Genomic DNA, 23,870 nt, shown 5'->3' on the forward strand with positions numbered 1-23,870 from the left:
GTAGGCTTGAATCACTATTTGTTCTGAAGATATATATTCTACATTTAGTGATTACTTCTCTGTTGGAAGTGTTGGGGTTTTTAGAATAGAACAGAATCTATAATCGCAGTATAAGATACATATAATTAATCCCATCACAGCATGGTGGTGCCAGGGGTTAAGAATCAGTTATGACAGACAGCCTTACTCTGTGGAATATAGATACCCATAAGGTTCAATCTTTGGGCCCTCCATATGAAACATCATGTTGGACGAGTTTCTGCAGTTGGCTGACATGGTATGAAGGGAGTTTAACACTGTGGCTTAGGCAGACTACTTAGCGTTCATTGTATATGAGGAGACTAGAAGGGAGTTAGAGGATAGAGCTACTAATAACTTGAGGGGACTCTTGGAACAAGGATGTTTACTTAAGCTCATGGTGTCCAAGACTAAGACCATTATGAAAGCTAAGTTCAGTGTGATGACACCACCCTTTATTCCTGTGAGGATTTTTCTCTGAGCTGTTTGTGTGTGTGTAGTAAAGTATTTGGGTCTGTTCTTGGAAGAGCATTTGTTCTTCACTGCAGATGCTAAATATCTTAATAAACAAAATGAATAGGAGCTTAGGGAGTAGACCCTTGAACCTAATCTATGAATGTTTATTCATATCTGAGTTTACCTATGACTTTGGAGCTTGATGTGTAAGGGTAAACAAATAATGTTATAAAGAAACATTTGTTTTTCATCCCGGAATTTGCTCTTCTGGGCATAATCCACGCTTGCTTCATAGTTTCAACCAATACAGTGAATGTAATAACTGGAAAGTTCCCAGTGGAAGTACCATAATGCACCTCCCAAAGTTTTTTTGCATTTTACTCTGATCCAAGCCCGAGGCAAGATTCAAACCCGTGACCTTTGTGTTGCCAGGCAGGCACTTTACCCACCTGGCTAGTCCAGTCGGCCCATACTAGCTTGAAGATTGATATATGGAGTTAGGAGGAATATCCCAACTTCATATACCACCATACATAGTGATTATTGGGCATCTAATTGTGCCTGGTTGATGGAGTGGTGTATGGCCCTGGACATATACCATCTGAAGCTAGATGGATCAATGATAAGTTGATAAATATATATTGAAACAATGCTGGAGCAATTCTGAGCCAGAAGGAGTGACAAACTTCCCTGCAGTTTGTTTCTCTTGTGAGAAACAAGCTTAAGCCATGGCTCCAGTTTGAGCTGTATGCTTGCTTGCTTCTTGTTGACTGGTCATGGTATTAGGACCAGGCTTACTCAGGTGGTTTGGCCACAACTAATCTGTGTTCTTGAGGGGAGCCAGACTGGTCTGTATGTCATCCACTGTTCACTATGTTGACCTACAAGCCTACCTTGAGAGAGAAATATTTGTTCATTATTTATTGTTCTATTTACATGCAGACCCTCTACCTTCTAACATAGTAGCACTCCTTTTTTTTTTTTTTTAACAGAAGAGCTATTATGTTAGAAGGTAGATGAGGTGACTCCTCATGATAGCAGTCCAGGTGACACCTCATGATAAAGTCAAGTCAAATAGCATTCTTTCTGTAGATGTTGCACTCAACATATTCAAGTTCCACACCTTCTGTCTGAGTGGCATCACATTTCTGCTATCCTTACAATATCACACATTTGATTACTTAATCAATACTTCAAATTCATAAAATTTATTAAGTATACTCCTAGCATTAGTGTACAAGCAAGTATATATGCACTATTTTTGCTCTTAGTAACTCTAATGCAGCTCATGTATTTGCTTGTTCCATGAGGACACCCAACAGGCACTGTACTCCCTGACACCATGATTTCAAAGATGTCATATGTCCCAACAGAAACAGTGCAAGATTCACTTAATCTCTGCTTGCAGCTGCTGTAAATCCATTAGTCTGCATATCCCCACTCCAAGCTAGCAGTTTTTCAAACACCTAACACTGCTTTATATAGCATCAACAAATATTCTTGCATCCCTTCTATTTAAGTGAAAACCATCTCTGTAAAAACAGGGATGGTTTTCACTTAAATAGAAGGGGATCTTAAATAGAATCCATGAGCCTTACATGGTCTCTCTGGAGAGACCATGTAAGGCTCATGGATAGAATTTTTGTATTATTGTGTACTCTCTCCTACTGTGTTTAGGAAGAATTGCAGTCACTTTCAAATTTAATCCTGACTTGTGACTTTTCTCAACATTGCCCTATGATATTCCCATCAGTATTTTGGTGGGAATATCATAGCGTAACCAGTAGCGCAGAAGAATAGCAGGGTTTTAATTGTAATAAATAAGTATTTTCTGAAGGTTTTAATCACTTTTTGGGCATATATCTTTTGTATTTAGTTAAGGATATAACTAATTTAATATTGTGATTGTTACAGTGTACTGTAACTTGATAGCTAAGGTATAAATAACGTAAAACTATATAGCGGAATACGCATTACTGCATTAGCTTAGTATAGTATTGTATAGTCAAGTATAGTATAGTAAATTAATCAATTAAATTTATTAATCTTATTAATTTTCATTGTTAATTACATCGCATTTAAATGGAAATCATGCCCCAGACTAGGCAGCAAAGCAACATGCACAAAGTAGCGGGAGTGATGTGGCTTGAGGAAGAACCGAAAGGGGCGATTCTCCAAAGCATCACACCTAAAAAAAATGTGCCACTTGTGAAATATTTGCTGATCTTTCTGGAACAGGACATGATCTAGCCAAGGAGGATGTCTTTGTGTGCGTGCTAGGTGCACAGAGGTGTCAAGAAATTATGTGCCAATTCAGCATTCCGATGGGCATCAATGACCATCAATGATTTGAAGAGTAGGGTAGAGCCCTTAAAAGAATTGAAATGGGGGACCCATCAAACTCTCAACTGCCCAACTCAACACCAGAGCTCACTCCTGTGCATCAAGCAACACAGCGGCAACCTTCAGAGCAGAATGCGCTGGTCTCACAGGAGCTAGTTATTGTCGGTGACTATTGTCAGGGAGATGGGTATGTCTGTCAGGGGCAAAAGTTGATAACATTGTGGAGCAGATATCTTTTAAGAGCACAATGGGTGATACTGTTGTACACGTTGGCACTAATAACATTAAGAGTGTCTGAAATTCTGCCCAGACACGATAGGAGGGACTATATGATGAGAGCCTTGTCAATCAATTAGGCCCTAGAGAGATTGTGCAAGGCTCAAGAGTTAGAATTTTTCTCAGCATGCTCTGTGCTTGTTAACAGGAGAGACTGTTTCTACAGGGATGGGATACACTTAAATAGAAAGAGTGCAAGGATATCTGTTGCTGCTATCGAGGCAGCAGTAGGTGAGTCGGAAAACTGCTAGCTTGGGAGACTGACAGACTAATAGATTAACAGTAGCCATAGGCAGAGGTTAAATTAATTCTTGCACCGCTTCTATTGGAATGAGCAGCAGCCTAGAAAGTGAGGTAATGGGAATTTCAAGGACTGCTGGGAGTCATCATGGAACATGTTGTGTTAGGGTAAATAAGAGTAAGACATGTACACCGATGCTAGGAGTATAGTAATAAATTTGATGAATTTGAGATGCTGGTGAAGACATCAAAAGCTGATAAGCAAAAGCAGATTACAAGAAATCTTTGACAAAGGATGCAAAGAAAAACAGTAAAGACTCCTTTACCTATGTAAGCTCTAGAAGGAAGGGGCTGAATCAGATTAGTCCACTTAATATCAATGGTTCGATTGTTGAGGATTCTGTTCAGGTAGCTGACAACCTGAATGAGTATTTTGCATCTACATTCAGAAATGTGAAATTCTGTGGGGAAGTGGAGGACAGAAGCCTGACGTAGCCCAGTGGTCAGGAGCGAGAGTGCATAGCACGCGTTCCTCGACTGAACCGGGGTTCAAGCCCGTGACTACTAAATATGATAAATATTTGTATTGACAATTTATTGTAAACTCTACTGACTTGGTTGTCATGCCGGAGTATAAACAGAAAATTTAAAATTTAAGCTTATCAAACTCTAACAGGGAGTTAAATGATTTTGTAATAACTGAGAGCAAAGTGGAGGAGAAACTGTTGAAGTTAAACATAACTTCAGAAAGGCATCTGGGGCAGATGGGATCTATCCAGTTATATTAAAGGAAGCAAGAAAGGAAGTAAGCAGTCCCTTAGTCATGATTACGAGGGCATCCTTTGATTCAGGGGAGGTCCCCACTGATTGGAGTTGTGCAAATGTATCCCCAATTCACAAAGGGGAATCGAAAGGTGACACAAGTAATTACAGACCTCTTAGTATAACTTCTGTTCCAGAGAAAAAAATGGAGTCACTGGTTAAAGAAGCACTGCAGGATCATCTAGACAAGACTGCAGTTATAGTTCGGACACGCCGTTTGATTCAAAAAATAATTTTGATATCATATACAATCATCCCTTGATTTGTGTGGTTTTTATTTTGTGGTTTCGCTATTACGCGGTCATGTATTTACTACCAAAATTTTAAATGCACATTGAGTTTTGCTACCTGTGCGATTTTTGTTTACAAAGCTTCAAAAATAGGAATGAAGGGCAGATTTTGAAAATTTATGTTTTTTACTTACATGACTGAATGATTTCACTGAAGGGGAAAACATATTTCGCCATAATAATATAAAATCCCACAGAATTCCAGCAATCAGTATTATCACAAATGTAATAAGATCAAGTTTACTATTCATTTATAAGAGATTGCACTAACGGAAAAGCGATATTGAAAAAATTTATAGAGAAAAACAGCATGCTACTAAGCAAACAATTTTAACTAATTTTTTTCAAAAAGTGCTGGATACTGCTGCAAGTTTATCACAGGAAAACAGTGATGAAGAAACAATGAATTTAGATTAAAAATCTAGAGGTATGTATTAACAAGATTAATTTTATAGACATATCCGCAATTTTTTTCTTCTTTCTTACCAATGGAAGACAATTTTTTTTTTGTGTGTACAGGTACAGAACCCTCATTTATGTCATATAAACTATGTTTCGCATTGTGTGGATTTGGACTGCACGGTGTTTTCCCGGAACATAATTCCCGCACGAATCGAGGGATGACTGTACTTGGATTTTAGGAAAGCTTTTGATACTGTTGCACATGGAAGACTACTGCACAAGTTGGAGCAGTATGGCATTAAGAGAAAGTTGCTACAATAGATAAAAGGATGGGAGAAGACAGAGTAGTAATCAATTGGCACTACTCTTTGTGGACTAATGTTATTAGTGGAGTTCCCCAGGGGTCCTTGTTGGGCACACTGTTGTTTTCTGTATTTATCAATGATATTCATGAAGGTATACCAGGCTTAATATCCAAGTTTGCAGACGATACAGAGGTTGGTAAGGTTGTTAATGATGATAAGGATGGTATGCTGCTGCAACAGTATCTAGAAAAGTTGAGCAGATGGGCTGAGAGGTGGCAACTAAAGTTTAACATTGACAAATGTAAAGTACTGCATATGGGTAGGAGTAACCCCACAGTAACATACCAATTCTGCAGTGCTACACTCAGGGTAGTGGAGAATAAAAAAACCTGAGGGTAATTATGCAGTCAGATATGAAGTTTTCTGAGCAGTGTAGACAGGCTGTAAGAATAGCCCATGGGGTCTTGTCAAACATATATAGGAATTTTGCTAGCAGGGATAAGGAGGTGATTATCCCCTTATATAAGGCAGTGGTCAACCACACCTTGAAACTTGCATACAGGTCTGGAGGCCTCATTTTAGGAAAGATGTCGAGCTACTAGAACGAGTACAGAGAAAGGCAATGAGATTAGTGAATGGAACAAAGGGTTGCTCTTACAAAGAAAAGTTTAAGTTTTACAAATTACAGTGTCTAGAGACTAGGCACTTGTGATCTGATTGAGGTGTATAATGTCTTGAATGGTTTGAGCAAGCCCAATGCTGATGGGATTCTTCTTCTTGCTCAGATTCTGCAGCTGAGGGGAGCATAAATTCCAATTGAGGAAAGACAGTTGTAGAATAGATGTGCGGAAATTTGCCTTTAGAGAGCAGGTGGCTGATTTTAGGAATTTTGCTAGCAGGGATAAGGAGGTGATTATCCCCTTATATAAGGCAGTGGTCAACCACACCTTGAAACTTGCATACAGGTCTGGAAGCCTCATTTTAGGAAAGATGTCGAGCTACTAGAACGAGTACAGAGAAAGGCAATGAGATTAGTGAATGGAACAAAGGGTTGCTCTTACAAAGAAAAGTTTAAGTTTTACAAATTACAGTGTCTAGAGACTAGGCACTTGTGATCTGATTGAGGTGTATAATGTCTTGAATGGTTTGAGCAAGCCCAATGCTGATGGGATTCTTCTTCTTGCTCAGATTCTGCAGCTGAGGGGAGCATAAATTCCAATTGAGGAAAGACAGTTGTAGAATAGATGTGCGGAAATTTGCCTTTAGAGAGCAGGTGGCTGATTGCTGTTGCAAGCTTCCATCTGTCATTGTGGAAGTTGAGAGCTTAAATAAATTCAAGGGTGAACTAGATAAACTTTTGGAGTGAATGGATGGGTGAAATGGGAAGGGGGATTTTTTTTTTTTTTTTTTGGTTGATGCTATATAAGGTTGCTTTCTTGCATCATATGCCTCCTCTACTAATGCTAATAAGCTCAGATCTGTTTTTAATATAGCAGTCACATTGGAAAATCCTTGAGAACCCCCCTCCTTTCTTCAGCTGTGAGTCACTGTGACTCCTCATCTGCTTCATATTTCTTAATTAACTCTATTTAAAATACAGGCATACCTCGATTAACGAATAGGATGCGTTCCACGAAATTACTTCGTTAAGCGAAACTTCGTTTTCAGAGGTAAAAATACTATGGCCAGAATAGGGATACGTTCCTACGTAAAGAAAATGAAAAGCTTTTTTTCGAACAAAGAAAAGTTTTATTAAATAAACAGTCAACTTACATACAAAGTGAAATCACATTTTAAAATATGAGGTTAAAGTTGATTGTTTATGCATTTTTTCTCTTTCATTTAACAATTGCCTATACGGAGTTATTGCATTTAACACTGATCGCTTAACTATAACACTTCTTCCTAAATCAGGATCATTTTCACTAAAAAAATTTAAAACGTTTTCAATGTCATTTAAGCACCTTTTTAAATCTTTGGTTGTTAACACTTTTTCGGCAGGAACTTCTTTAACTTCGCCTTCATTATCTTTGTCTTCGTTGCTAACAAGGTTTTCTAAATCTTCCACTGAAAAACCATCATCTTCTGCATTCCATAAATTTCTAACATCCACTTCATCGACATTTTCGAAACCTATTGATTGAGCCATCTGGATAACTTCATTTCTAATTTCTTGGATGTTATTTTCTTCTTCTAGTACAACTTCTGGCCATATTTTGCGCCAAACTCCATTTAAGCATTTCTTAGTGACTTCTTTCCAAGAACTATCAATGTTTTCAATTGCGTTTTTAATGGTGTACTTTTTCCAAAAAGTTTTAACTGTCATTTCCTCTTTATCCTCTAGTTCAGGTAAATTGCTTAAAATTCGACGCAGATAATAAGCTTTAAATGATGCTATTACTCCCTGATCCAATGGTTGAATCAGGAAAGTTGTGTTTGCTGGAAGAAACACAACTTTGACAGGAATGCATGTGTCCAACGTGTTAAGATCAGTAGGATGTCCCGGAGCATTGTCTAACAACAAAAGAGCTTTTTCTTCAAAGTTGTTTTTTTTGACAATACCGTTTTACTCCAGGACAAAAGTGGTTAACAAACCAATCAGTAAATAACTCCTTGGTAACCCACGCTTTTCTATTTGCTTTCCATATTACAGGTAAATTCATTTTTATGTTACCTTTTAACGCCCTCGGATTTTCTGAATGGTAAACTAATAACAATTTTAATTTATAATCGCCAGAGGCATTTGATCCAAAGAGTAACGTTAAACGGTCTTTGGCTGCTTTGAACCCAGCAGCTGATTTTTCTTCAATAGAAATGAAGCTTTTTGTTGGTAGCCGTTTCCAGAACAAACCGCTTTCATCAACATTGAACACCAAATTTGGTGGAAAATTTTCACGTTCAATTATTTCCTTTAGTTTTTCTGGAAACTTATTTGCAGCTTCCCTGTTAATTTTACACTATGAATCCTGGCCCGTTTTTTTAAATTTCTCGAACCAACCACGAGAAGCCCTAAAGGTTTCCGTAATTTCTTCAGTTTGTTTAGATTTCAGGTGATTAAACAAAAATAATGCTTTTTCTTGAATCACCATTTGACTTAAAGGCATATGACGTTGTGACATATCATCTATCCACAAACTTAACATTTTCTCCATTTTTTCTAAAATTGGATTCCTTAAGCGAGTTAATTTTGCCGCTGTAACATCTGTACAATTCTGAGCAGACTGTTTTATTTTTTCTGATTGACTTAGTATGGTTGTTAAAGTTGATTGCGCTAATCCTAAAGAATGTGCCACATCGGATTTTCTTTCGCCGCTTTCAACACGTCGTACGATATTTAGTTTAGTTTCCAAAGAAATTGCTTTTCTTTTCTTTGATTCTGACATTTAAATTAACTAAAACAAAAATATTTCTATTAAAATTTACAAAATCTACGTTATGTAATGCTACAAAGAACCTACTATTGGTATTGGTATTGGTATTGTTATTTCTGGCGCAAGGGCTACTAGGGCCATATTGCGCCTATCAAGGGTAAAGGAGTCCAGATATTGTGATTATAAAATCATGTCAGATGCGGTCATATAGCTGTATCTCTTTGAGGAAGCAAAAAAATTCTATTAGATTTGCATCATTGCCTATAATGTGACGAAGTGTTAAAGGTTCTTGAAGATTTCGTAGAGTACCGAATGAGGCTTTTCTGGCAGCAGTATATAGTGTACAATCAATGAGAATGTGTTTGATAGTGAGAAAAGAGTTGCAGTGAGTACACTTCGGAGGATCGTCTCCTGTGAGTAGATAAAGATGGGTGAGGTGACTGTGACCGATTCGCGCTCTGGACAAGACGACTTCTTCCCTTCTGTTTACACGGAAACTGGAAGCCCATAACTGTGGTTCAGATTTTATTTGCAGGAGCTTGTTCTGCAGTTGAGCTTGCCACAAAAGTGTCCACTGTTCTTTACATACATGCCTTATATAGGATCTATAGTCAATATACGGAACGTAGTAATTCGTCGATGCTATGTTGGATGATTGTTTTGCTGCATAATCCGCTTTTTCATTCCCTGATATCCCCATGTGGCCTGGGATCCAACAAAAGATGACTATTTGCTGGTGTTCTTGGATATGCATCAGCCGAGATTTTATTGTTGCTATTACAGGATGTGTTGGCGAGGAGGAATTTTGCAAGGCTATAAGTGCACTCTGTGAGTCTGTATATATCACAGTTTTTTGGATGGACAGATGGAGGATATTTTCTAAGGCAAGGTTGATGGCACATAATTCTGCTGTATAACTGCTGCATTCAGTGGGCAAGGAAACAGAGATAGTGTTATGGGGAAAGACGGCTGCAGCCCCGACTCCACTTTCAGACTTTGATCCATCAGTGTATACTTTTGTAAAATGTGGATAATTTTGTGTGTGAGCAGTATGGAGTTGTTGCATGTTGATATTAGCAAGCGAATGTTTTCCCCAGCTTAGGAAATAGCTGTCACAGGATGCTTTAATAGAATACCATGGAGGATCTGCACTGTTTGAATCTTGGAGGACTTTGTCAAGATGTATATTCCACGTTTGCGATAATGCCTGCAATCTGATGCCAGTAGGTTGAACTGCTCTGGGTTTGTTTCTATAGTGCATAAAGAACTGTGGATCATTAAGTATTGGCCTAATGGGGTGAGTAGATATACTTTGAATTTTGGCCGCATAGTTTAGGAGTAACATCTTTCTCCTGAGTCTGAGGGGAGGTTCATGGGTTTCAATATAAAGACTTTGTACTGGCGACGTTCTATAAGCACCTACAGCAATCCTGAGGGCAGAATGTTGAATAGGGGCAAGACATGATAACACGCTTTCCCTAGCAGAATCATACACCGGGGCACCATAATCAAGGCGAGATCTAATTAGGGCTCTATATAAGTGAAGTAGGGTGCAACGATCTGCACCCCACGATGTAGAAGAAATAACTCTTAGTAAGTTCATTTTTTTCTGGCAAACAGTCCGTAGATGTTTAATGTGTTCTTTAAAGTTCAATTTATTGTCAAAAATCACACCAAGAAGACGAACGCTGTTCACAACTGCGACAGGTTGGTTTCTTAAATGTATTTCAGGATCTGGGTGCATCTTTCGTTTGTTACAAAAATGAATGACACTAGATTTCTGATAGGACAGTCGGTAACCATTCTGTGTCATCCATAGTTCGATATTATTGATTGATGTTTGAAGTTGCCTCTCAATAAAACTCATGTTTTGTGAACTGCAAGAGACCGTCAGATCATCAGCATATAGGTATGAAGTCACTGTATTGGGAATAATTTTAGTCAACTGATTTACTCTTATTGCAAACAAAGTTGCACTAAGAACAGAGCCCTGAGGGACTCCTTCTTCTTGTATATATGTTTTGGAAAGGACTTGCCGATAGCGAACTTGAAAGGTCCTCTGCTGTAGGAAATTCTGTATGAAAAGAGGTAAGTGACCTCTCAGATCCAGGGAATGTAGATCTCTCAGGATGCCAAAACGCCAAGTGGTGTCAAAGGCTTTCTCTATATCGAGACATGCCATGACGAGATGCTTATTTTGAATAAATGCATTCCTAATATTAGTTTCTGCTTTGATCATAAGATCCAGTGATGATCGGTTTTTCCTGAAACCAAATTGATTATCGGATATTATGTTTTGGGAATCAAGGTACCATGTTAGTCTACGGTGTATTATTTTTTCTAGGGTTTTACTTAAGCAGCTGGTGAGAGAAATGGGTCTATAATTATTAGGCATAGAGAGATCTTTCCCTGGTTTGGGTATTGCCAGTACAAAAGAGTGACGCCAAGAACTGGGGAATGAATGTTCTATGAAGATGCGATTATAGAATGTCAGAAGCAAAGATAGCGATTTATTATCTAAATGCTGTAGCATTATGTTGTATATTCCATCAGGGCCAGCAGCGCTGTTCCTTGCAGTGGATAGAGCCTCTTGAAGTTCTAGCATAGTGAGTGGTTGATTGTACGGTAGAAAGGATTTGGTTCTGAAATTCAGGTGGGATTTTTCGGCTGAAGTCTTAATCTTTTGGAATGATGATTCGTATGCTGTTGATTGAGATAACTGCGAAAATACTGCGCCTAGGGCATCTGCAATCTCTGCAGGAGTAGACAGTTCCAACCCGTTCCAGGTGATAAGTGGGGAGGACAATGGGTGAAATTTGCCATTTAATTGCCTGATTTTTTTCCATATAATTCTTACGTCAGTATTTTTATTAATTTCAGTTGCGAATCGAATCCAAGAGTCTTTTTTTGCTTTTTTCCTAATATGGCGGGCCTTAGCTCTAAGTTTTTTGTAGTTTATCAAGTTTGCAGTGGTAGGGTATTTACGGAATAAATTCCAAGCACGGTTTTTTTCTTTTTTTGCATTTCTACAGTCCTCATTCCACCAGTAGTTTCTGCTTTTACGGATGCTTGACTGTGATTGAGGAATGGCAGTAGATGCAGCTACTAGGATCTGTTTTGTAATATGTTTGGCAGCTTTGTCAATTGGTTGATATTCAATGACCTGGTTGTCAAAGGATACATGGGAAGCGTACTTTGTCCAATCTGCCTTAGAAAATTTCCATTTTTTGCTGGTTTCTGAAGTTATGCAGAGTGAAGTTTGTATTTTACAGATTATTGGGTAGTGGTCACTATTGAGTGGATCGTCCAGAGCAGTCCACTCAATACTAGGAAAGAGGATAGGAGAGCAGATGGATAGGTCTATTGCAGAGACTGATCCTGTTGGTAGATGGAAATAAGTTGGAGAGCCTGTATTTAATATGGTTAGATTTTGTCTGTCGACAAGCATTTCAATGAGTTGTCCTCGGGCGTCTGTGTTGGGAGATCCCCACAATGGATTATGTCCATTGAAGTCGCCCAATAAACAGAAAGGAGTTGGCAACTGCAAAATGAGATCTTGAAGTTCTTGAAACGTACAAGGATCACTGGGTGGCAGGTAGATGGAAACCAGTGTTAGGTTAATGCCAATCGCTATTCGCGTGGCAACGGCTTCAATGGCAGTTTGTAGGGGAATGCGTTTACAAGGGACTCGTGAGTCCACGAGTATGGCTACCCCTCCATGAGCATTTGTGGTTGTAAGTCTGTCTTGCCGAAAGAGAGTATAATTTTTTATCAAGGGAGACAACTGCGGTGTTAAATATGTCTCCTGTAAGCAGATTCCAATTGGATTATGGTTCATAATTATTTCGTGGATGTCGTCAATATTGCTGCGAAAGCCTCTGCAATTCCATTGTACGATGTTTTTCATTGTTTGGGTTTATATGGAGTAGCTGCATCTGTCTGCTTTTTGGAAATCTGTTTCAGGCGGTCAGCTTTCATCTTCTCTCTCTTTGAAAAAACAGGTCTGGTTTCTATTTCGTCTTCTGGATGGATTTCCAAAATGGTTTCATTTTCTTCTTGATTGCAAGTCTCATTTGTGTCCATAGCGGAAGAGGATTCAGCATGCTGCTTATTAATGGGATCAGCATTTTCTTTTTGAGCAGGTCTTACGGAAGTTGCAGCAGCAACAGGTGGTATCGTAACTGGTGTGTTACAAGATCTGGTTGAAGTCTGTTGCTTTGAGGACTGTGGTACGGAAGAGAGTATAGATCGAGCCCACTCAGAAATAGAAATGTTTGGTGGTATTGATGTGTCAGTCTGAACAGATATTGTATGAAATCTTTTGGTAGCATCAGCATATGTATGTTTTGGTATCACTTGCTGTATTTGTTTCCTTGCTTCTGAAAATGAGACTTTTTTTTCTACCTTGTACTTCTGAATTTTCTTTTCATATTTCCATTGGTCACATGTTTTAGAGAAGGCTGGGTGGTTGCCTTTGCAATTAGGGCAGAGTGAGGACTGTGATTTACATTCAGCTTGGGTATGCTCCTTCGAGCCACAGTTAGGGCATACAGCATCACCTCGACAGACTGTTTGGGAGTGTCCGAATTTCTGACATTTATAATATCTTAATGGATTTGGAATATACGGGCGAATGCGGCAGTTCAGATACCCGGCTTTCACCGATGTAGGTAGGTTTGGTGAACTAAATGTCAGTATGATGCTTCGAGTTGGGATAAGTTCGCCATCTTTCTTCAGCATAATTCTTTTCGCCTGTGTGACCTTCTGATCTTGCAATTCATTTACAATTTCCTCCTCTGAGACATTCATTAGGTTCCATTCTGAGATGACACCTTTGGAGGTATTGAGTGTAGCATGTGGTGACACCTTGACTGAAATTCCACCAAATGTGGAGAGTTTCAGAAGGGACTCAGAGTGTTTGGAACTGGTGGTCTCAACCAGTAGGTCGCCAGATTTTAGACGTCTCACCATTTTCGGGGAACCTGCTACACTTTCCAGACATTTCTGTATGAGAAATGGAGATAGATTGCCTATGGCCTGGTCTGTTAAAGAATGCAAGATCAGGAAAGTAGGATGTTCTATCCTGCAAGCATCCGTCTTCAGTCTCTTTCTGGTGTTTGTGTCATCATCGGGATGGTGCAAATCCAATGAGTTAGGATTTGCTGTCTGGATCGGGGGAAAGTTGTCGAAATCCATGTTTTGCTCCTTTTGGCCCTGGGGGTTTGCTTTACCACCCAGGTTTCCGGCCCCGCCACGGGGAGGCAGGAGCAGTGCCACGAGGTGACCAAGCGGCTGTGTTAGTAAGTTAGTACTAATAGAAAAAGGAAACAGAAAGGTGGTTTTCCTTTCTGGGCTTCTGCCTACTCTTTGTAGTGCGAGACAGCTACTCTAATATAGAAATAAAGAGAACGGTGTTTGAAACTAAAAATATAAACTGATTGCTTAAATTCTCTTTTTAGAAAACGCTTTCAGAGACGCACTATAATCGCTTGGCCACGGAACGCTTGGCACCCGGGGCCAAAGAACCTACGTCGATTATTGCAATGCGCCACACTGAAACAACGTCAATCATGTAAACAACAACTAAATTATGCGATTGACGCGCAAAACTGTTATAACAGACACGCCCGCAGCTCGGGAGCACTCGGGAATACGTAACGAGTTGCCGTCAGTCACCAATCGAATGATTGTCGGGCGTTGGTCTTAAATTGGAATATTTTTTTATGTTAAATGGGGCTTGAAATTGCCGACTTCGTTATATCGAGGCTTCGTTATCAGAGGTAACGTTAACCGAGGTATGCCTGTAGCTGCAAACTGACAGAAACCAAATCAATACTGTTAAGAGTTCAGTTATAGCCCAAATAAAATAAAAATTTACACAGAAATTCAATTACATCTAATACTTAATTCCCATTCCATGGTTTCTCCCTAAGAGATCACCCTCAGGTAAAACCTAAGTTATATTTCATATTCAAAGAACAATCCACTAAAGTATAATTAATTGAACTAGAACAAGAGATATTTCTGTGTTAAATTTTAACTTACTTCCTAGCTAGCCCAGAACTAAATACAGTAGACTCCAAATTATCTGAGGGTAGTTTAACCAGATTTCACCAAATACCAGGGATGGAAAAAAAATTGATTTCAATACCTTAAAAAATCAATTACAGTACCTAATTAGAATAATTTATTTTAAAATTTAAATGTTTTTAAAAATTTATGATGGGAACGTTATTGTAAAATATTTGCCATCAAATGTGCCAGTGTCAATACAACTGATAGACCAAGAGGTGAGTCAAAATTTTAAAGAAATTTATAAAAAAATAAGTTACATAAATTAATCAAGGACAGTAATTTGTTGTCATTTTTGAAACATATGACAGTATTGGAAGCAATTTATGAAATTTCAATATCGTGTATATTGATGAAAAGCACAAAGTTACAAAAATCTTTTCGGAAAATATTACATGTACCTGCAAAAGAAGAAGTTCTTAGTGACAAGACAATAATGACACATTATATGATTTAAATAAAACTGAAGGTTTCGAAATTTTAGATGAAGAAGCAGTTGCTGAGTGGCTCAATTCAGTTAAAAGTTTAATCTGCTATGAAATGTTATGAAGTGATAATGAAATAGTGCATATGGTTATGAATAAAGAAGAGCCAAACAGAGACAAAGGCTAAGAGGACATGGAAAAAATCTTTCACAGTACTGCTTTGTCTCATGTGGAAGTTCTGCTTGACTATGCAGGGCAAAAAGATATTATTCTTGCAGACATGATGATGTTGCTAAATTTATATTCTGCCATTCATGGGAAGGTCAGTGATGCAAAGAAACAAACATCTTTACTTTCCTTTTTAAATAAATAACAGAATATATGTATAGAATTTGTTTTTTATTATATTAAATACATTATCATTAATAATCCTGATTTTTTGCTTATTTTGCGGATTATACGGACAAAATTTCTCAACCTGCCCGGTTATTCGGGAGTCTACTGTATATATAATTTTTATGAATTGAATTACTTATATAAATCGAATATATTATATATATATTTTATTTAACTATTCGTAAAAGAATAAAAGAAGTTTACCTCAATATGATACTTCTCTTATTCTTTTACAAATATTGAGATCAATGTAGAATGTATCGAGCATCACAGCTCTTGTTTATACTATCATTTTGTTTAACTATAATATATTCAAATAAAATATATATATAATATATTCAGTTTTTTATAAAACTGAATATATTAGTGATCTGTAATGCCATTGTTTTAATTAAAAATGTGATCAATGTACATTATACGAGGTGTGACAATAAAGTTTCGAGAATTTTATTTTGAAAATTATATGATGTGAGATGTATTATACAAATTATACAGCGCCTTCAGACTGACACACACACACACACACACACACACACACACACACACACACACACACACACACACACACACACACACACACACACTCGAGCGTAGGATCCATTGATCGTAACATTTCTGGTACTCACTTTCTGGTATCTGTTTTAATATCCACATCGTATTACTTTGAATTTCAGAAACTGACTGAAAATGCATTCCTTTCATGACTCCTTTTTGGTCGAGGAAATAAAAAGAAGTCACAAGGAGACAAATCAGATGAATATGGAGGGATCTCCAACGTTTTGATTGATTTTGAAGTTAAAAACTTTCACTACAATGGCGGAATGTGTGGGAGCATTGTCATGATGCAAAATCCACGACAAAGCAATTTCAGGTTGAACCCAGTTGATTCGCTTGCAAAGCCTTTCCAAAACTTGAAGGTAAAATTGTCGATTGACAGTTTCATTAGGTGGAACAAACTCTTTGTGGATGATTCCTTTTCGGTCAAAAAAGCAAATTAACACGGTCTTCACTTTTGACTTTGACAGTCTCACTTTTTTGAGTCTTGGCAAGGAAGCTCCCTTCCATCGTTGACTTTGCCTTTTTGTTTCGGGGTCATAAGCAAATCTGGAACATTTTCAATGCTTTCCAACGTCTCCTGAGAATGTCACAACTGAATTTCTTTCTGCTCATGAAGAGGTTTATCGGTACCAGCTTTGCACACACTTTCCTCACCAACAAATTTTCAGTCAAAATCAATCTAACACTTTCCCGATTAATGTTTAGTTTTTCAGCAATCATTCTTGTGGTTAACCACCTATCGCTTCGAACAAGATCATGCACACAAACATTTTTGTCATGTCGAGTTGTGGAAGGACGCCCTGAATGCTCAGCATCTTCCATGGATTCACATCCTTCTCGAAACTGTTTAACCCAATTGAAAATGAGTGGTTCTGACATGGTATCATTTCCATAAACTCTGGTCAACTTATCCATTGACAATTTGCCACTTTTCACCAAAAATTTTATCACAACTCTTTGCTCTAAACTACATTCCATTTTTCATGTAACACAGAACTGAAACATGTCTTTACACGAACCAACTTGTACAATGACCGAAACGACTGACGACATTTACCCTTTACATGCAGGTAGAGGGGGTTCAGGCTACACAGCGGGAGGACATAATGATTCACAGGGTGGCCACTTTTATGGAAACAAAATTATTCTCAAAATTTTATTGTCACACCTCATATATATATATATTCTTAAATATAATCCTATATTTAAGATCTATACATCAGAGTAGCCCTAGTTAATATCAATGTGATATGATAATTGATATTGAATGGTAATATTCATATGAAATATAGGACAGCAACGATAATACAAGAATCTATATACCAAATAAGCCAAATCTAAGACAAAAATGGAAATAATTATAAAATTAATATTAATTACTATCAGAATTACTGTGGCTTGACAGACAGTATCTTAAACAGTTAAACTTGATTTAAATTTAAAGTCATAATGTACATGATTACCGATTGACATCTAAAACTAATAACCGAATGCCAGAATTGAAGTAGTCAATACATAAACAATTGCATCCTCTATACTTCTTTAATATAAGCAATTACTCAAATTTAAACATAAAAAATTTTAATTTTTTAGTAATACTGACTGAATATAATTGTAATATCACCTTGAAATTAACTGTAATAAGAGATTAAACAACACTGCACTCCACATAAACTTAAAGGCAAAAAAATTATCAAGTTTATTGAAAACATTCTGAAAAGAAAACTTCACAGAAAACATGCCATTAGAGGAAAATTTTGACAACGTTTCAAAGTCCTTGTGGATGTTGTTTAAGTTTTAAATACGAAGCTGACTGCCCATTATCTGCATTGCATCCACCACATGGATGCTGATAATACTAGGACAGAGTGCCAATCATTGTGTAAAGACAATAATTAGCATTAATTTCATAATTATTTCAAATTTTGAGAGAGAGAGAGAGAGAGAGAGAGAGAGATGAGAGAGAGAGAGAGAGAGAGAGAGAGAGAGAGAGAGAGAGAGAGAGAGAGAGAGCATGCAACTGAAACACTAATAAGTAAAACAAGAAAGGCAAATTAAAAATGTACAATAATGTCATTTTCAGGATGATTATTAAGTCTTTTACCACTTTTTAAAATTAATAAACTATTCAATGAATGTGGAAATGTGCAATTTTCCACATTTCCACATTCATCGAATAGACTTGAAAACTAGATCATCGAATAGACTTGAAAACTGTATCAAAAAAAAATTTTTTTTTTAGACACATTAGCATATATGTCTAAAGTTCCCGTTTTCTTCATATCTGTCCATCCAAATGTTACAACTCGACTCCTAGCAGATGTATTTTTTGTGAAAAATTTTATATTTGGCTCTTTTATAATGGTCTGTTGAGTCGTTTTTCATTAAAATCAGACCAATGGAAATAGCAAAAATTATTTCTTTTCTTTCTTTCTGATTTTTTCACATACATATCACACTATCCATATACTGTACTTTGTATATTACAGCTGAAGCACTGGATATGTTTGTTATGCTTGTTTTCCACAACATCCTCAATAATTATTTAACATCCTATGAATGTTAAATAAAAATCACTGAGGTGAAAGTGAAGCTCACTTTCACCTCAGTGGAAATCTGTTGAATTAAACTGCTGAATACGAACTAGAGAAAATCCTCATGCATACTGTGGAATTACTGCACCCATTAATGGTTATAGTATGGTGTAAATTTAAAGCACACACATTATTACTGATCCCTTTTTCTTTGAAGCCATTAAGAAAAAAGAATTTTTTAGATATGCACAATTAACAGCACATGACATCTTAGTCTGATGTGGACTAAAATTTCCCAGAGATTAACAAACATCATTTACGCAGAAGCATAATTTTTATGAAGAATGGTTCAATGTCCTATGTTCCGAGAAACGTTCCACGTCCCATGTTCTGAGAAACATTCATGGAAGAATAAATTCATCATCACCATCAGCCATTTTCAATCTACTGCAGGATGAAGGCCTCTCCAACAACTTTCCAGTTCCTTCTGTTTTGTGCAAAAACCATCCATTTACTACCCACAAACTCATGTTCATCTGTACATCTCTGTCATTTCATCTGTCCATCTCCATCGTTGTCTTCCAGGTTTTCTTCTAACTCCTCTTGGGTACCATTCTGTTATTTTCTTAGTCCATCTATCATCATGTCTTTGAGATGTGTGTCCTGCCCAAGACCATTTTAGTTCTTTAGTTTTGATATGAATGTCCTTTACTTGAGTTTGCTGCCTAATCCATGTGTTTCTCTTCTTATCTAACAGTCTAATTCCCAATATAATTCGTTCCATTCTTCGCTGTGTAGTTCTCAGCTTCTCTTCCATTCTTTTAGTGAATGCCCAAGTTTCACTTCCATAAGTCATTGTGGGGAGTATACATTTGTTCATTATTTTATGTTTCAGACAAATTGGGCTATTGCTCCTCAGTATGTTTCTATATTTCCTGAATGCCATCCATTCAAAATTTATTCTTCTCTTGACTTCCAGCCATTTATCATTATCGCAGCCAAAGACTTGTCCCAGATGAGTATATGACTCCACCTTTTCAAATACTGCTCCCTCAATCATTATATCATTATATTGATGATCCTGCTCAAGTAGCTGATAAACTGAATGAGTTTGCATCTACATTCACACATGAGGAGTTACTCAAGGAGGGGAATGCCAGAAGTTTATCAAACTCTAACAGGGAGCTAAGTGATTTTGTGATAACTGAGAGCAAAGTGAAGGAGAAATTGTTGAATTTAAACATAAAAAAGGCACCTGGGGCAGATGGAATCTACCCAATTATAATGAAGGAGGCAGCAAGGGAAGTAAGCAAACCCTTAGCCATAATTATGAGAGTATCCTTAGAGTCAGGAGAGGTCCCCATGGACTGGAGATGTGCAAATGTATCTACAATTCACAAAGTGGATTTAAAGAGTGACACAAATAATTATAGACCTGTTAGTTTAACTTCTGTTCCAGGGAAAATAATGGAGTCACTGGTTAAAGAGGTGATACAGGATCACCTAGAAAAGACAGTAGCATTAGTTCAGACACAGCATGGGTTTGTTAACAGGAAGTCTTGTCTGACCAATTTGATTGGATACTACGATGTGGTCACAAAGAAACTGGATGCTAAAAATAATTTTGATATCATATACTTGGATTTCAGGAAAGCTTTTGATACTGTTGCACATGGAAGACTGCTGTACAAACTGAAGCAGTATGGCATTAAGGGCAAGTTACTGCAATGGATAAAGGGATGGTTGAGTGGGAGATGGCAGAGAGCGGTGATAAATGGACACTGCTCTATGTGGACTAATGTTATTAGCAGTGTCCCCCAGGGTTCGGTGCTGGGCCCATTGTTGTTTCGTGTATTTATAAATGATATCAATGATGGTATATCAGGCTTAATGATGTCCAAGTTTGCAGATGATACAAAGGTTGGCAGGGTTGTAAATGAGAGTAAAGACGGTATGCTACTGCAACAGGATCTAGAAAATTAGGCAAATGGGCTGAGAAGTGGCAACTGAAGTTTAACATTGACAAATGCAAAGTACTACATATGGGTAGCAGTAACCCAAGAGAAACTTACCAACTCTGTGGTACTACACTCGACACACTAAACTCCCGCAGTCAGTGTCGAACTTGTTATTAACTATTAATTGCTGCTGACACCAAGTCAAATGGCCCGATGTAGGATTGATGCTGACACCTGGTAATTCACTATGGTGTGGAATTGCATGCTTCTGCTGGCTCTTGCCTGCACGGGATATTTCCTGTGGGGATTTCCACCACAGCATCCTAGAGCCACTATTCTTCCCTCCTCTCCTTAGAGGGCACTCTATTCCTCTAATTTTGATCTGTTTACCTTGTGGTGGGATGGGCTGTGCATTGCCTGGTTTCCACTACTATTTTCCTCCCCCACTTCTCTCTCCAATAACACTCCCCCATCCTTTGTCATTCTTATCAACAAAGCACTGTTGATAAGGAAGAAAAAGAAGTATAGGAAGGGTAAGCACTGTTGTTTTCCCTTCCTGTACTGCTCTGTACCCCCTCCAGATAAAATTATCCCCAGCATCTGCCTTCACCATTGATGACTTCATCTTCTTGGACCTATTCCTTCTCCTCAATGCCTCTTTCCTCTTGGACCTATTCCTTCTCCTCAATGCCTCTTTCCAAACCTTTTCACAATTAATCCCCCTTCCCTCCCCTACCTACAGACACCTTTAATTCTCTAACCCTTTCTACATCTTTTTAATGGTTCACCCTTGAGAACAACTACCCAGGATCTTTCCCATTTTTCAGACCTACCCTACTCCTTTTCTGCCACATCCCCCCAGTTCTCCCTCCCTAAAAACCACCCTTTTTTCCTAACTATCCTGTGTAACACTAATCTAATTCCTCCCATCTAACTTTACTCAGACTGATTCACCTCACTTTCTTATCCCTTTATTCTAAACCAGCAGGAAGTTCCCCTGCTGTGTTCTGGTTACACTGATTTCCCCTCTGCCAAGGACTCAGACATTGCATTGCTTCCCATTCCAGGTCTTTAGCATTAGCATTAGCATTAGTAGAGGCATTTGATGCAAGAAAGCAAGCTTATGCAGCATCAGTCAAAAAAAAAAAAAAACCCACTTCCACTTCACCCCTCTGTTCGTTCAAAATACCTGTCCAGCTGAGCCTTAAACTTATTTAGGCTATCAACCTCCACCACAAGGGATGGAAGTCTGTTCCACCAACCAACCACCCGCTTGGCTAAAGGCAAATTTCCGCACATCTATCCTACATCTGTCTTTCCTCAATTTGAATTTATGCCCTCTCAGGTGATTTTTCTGAGCTAGAGGAAGAATCCCATCAACATCGAGCATGCTTAAACCATTCAAGGCTTTATACACCTCTATCAGATCACCTCGCTGTTGCCTAGTCTCCAGACACTGTAATTTGCAAAACTTAAGCCTTTCTTCGTAAGAGCACCCCTTTGTTCCATTCACTAATCTTGTTGCCCTTCTCTGTACTCGTTCCAGCAGCTCTACATCCTTCTTGAAATGAGGCCTCCAGACCTGTATACAGTACTCTAGGTGTGGCCTGACCATTGCCTTATACAATGGAATAATCACCTCCTTATCCCTGCTGGAAAAATTCCTGTATATCATTGACAATACTCCATGAGCTACTCTTGCAGCCTGTCTGCACTGCTCAGAGAACTTCATATCTGCCTGCACAACCACCCCCAAGTCCCTTTCATTCTCTACCACTGTCAGTGTAGTACCACAGAGTTGATACGTTGCTCTGGGGTTGCTGTTTCCCATATGTAGTACTTTACATTTGTCAATGTTAAACTTCATTTGCCACCTCTCAGCCCATCTGCTCAACCTTTCCAGATCCTGTTGCAGCAGCATAGTGTCAGTAGTGTCCTTGACAACCCTGCCAACCTTTGTATCGTCTGCAAACTTGGACATTAATCCCGATATACCATCATCAATATCATTTATAAATACAGAAAACAATAATGGACCCAACACTGAGCCCTGAGGGACTCCACTAATAACATCAGTCCACGATGAGCAGTGTCCATTGATTACCACTCTCTGTCTTCTCCCCCTCAACCACCCCTTTATCCATAGCAGCAATTTGCCTCCAATGTCACACTGCTCCAATTTGTGTAGCAGTCTTCCATGTGCAACAGTATCAAAAGCCTTTCTAAGATCCAAGTATATAATATCAAAGTTATTCCCTGCATCCAGTTCTTTTGTGACTGCATCATAGTATCCAATCAAGTTGGTCAGGCAAGACTTCCCCTTAACAAAACCATGCTGTGTCTGAGCTATAACTGAAGTCTTGTCTAAATGATCCTGCAGTGCTTCTTTAACCAGTACCTCCATTAATTTTCCTGGAACAGAAGTTAAGCTCACAGGTCTATAATTACTTGTGTCAGTCTTGAATTAAGCACCTCTTATTTCATCCAAATCTATCGCACTCCTTCTCCCCTGGTAGATGCCTTTGCCTTATGTGCATCTCTATCTTCTTTATCTGTTTCCCCCACACTAATTCTATCTCCCCCACGCTCTTCTCAACATTTTTTTTTCAGTGGATGCCTCCTCCCATCTCTCATCCGCCACTTACTCATCTTTACCCCTTCCTCCTCTTCTCTTCTCCAGTGCTCTCCTTCAACAAAAATTCTATATTTCTTAGCTATTCCTTGTCATGCCCAGACAAGCTGGGTCAGCTAGTCATAGATTGTGTATGGTAGATGACCCGGGTCCACATCCCTGAGATGGAAGATGGGAAGTTGCTCTCCAGGTGATTACAACTTCCCAATAACTGAGAGGCCAGTAACACAACATGAATAACATATCCCACACATTACTACACACACTGACCAGCTTTACCGTCTGTATCAAGACAAAGAGATAAAAAAAGAGTTGAGGGTCTCTCTAGTGCCGCTTGACAAGTACACATTTTTAATGTAATGTTCCCATGAAACATTTGCATTATCCTAGAAAGCACAATGACCGTTTAGGATAGGCTTTTATGATTTCAGCATGCCAAAGTATACTACAATTTTATTCTTCTGCTTTTTATAACTAGCATGCTATCTTTTCTCCCTTTTTTTTTGCCTTTTATTAGAATATTCAAGGAGAATAGGAGAGTGACGGAATTCTTTCTTGATCTTGTTCTTTACAGTGCTCTCAAGGAATCTATAAACCACTTCCTCCCCTTTAATCATATTTAATAACTTTTATTTGTTACTTTTTTTACATATTTTTTGTTACAGTTAATTACAAATTGTTTCATTTCAAAAATGAAAATATTTAAATTTTTTTAAAATGAATTTAAAAAAAGCACATTTTTTTATAACATCCACTACCACAATAATTCTAT

At 38.1% G+C, this 23,870-nt stretch overlaps 1 protein-coding gene across 1 annotated transcript in view; it reads right to left on the reverse strand.

Annotated features, from left to right (window-relative positions):
* sp3 (phosphatidylinositide phosphatase spermathreecae) overlaps positions 1–23,870 on the reverse strand; it is a 291,853-nt gene that overhangs the window by 105,757 nt on the left and 162,226 nt on the right. The gene's annotated exons all lie outside the window — the stretch shown is intronic.

This window comes from Mastigoproctus giganteus, chromosome 2 (genome assembly GCF_048544385.1).
Source record: "Mastigoproctus giganteus isolate SK-2022 chromosome 2, ASM4854438v1, whole genome shotgun sequence".
In the NCBI taxonomy this organism is placed as follows: domain Eukaryota; kingdom Metazoa; phylum Arthropoda; class Arachnida; order Uropygi; family Thelyphonidae; genus Mastigoproctus; species Mastigoproctus giganteus.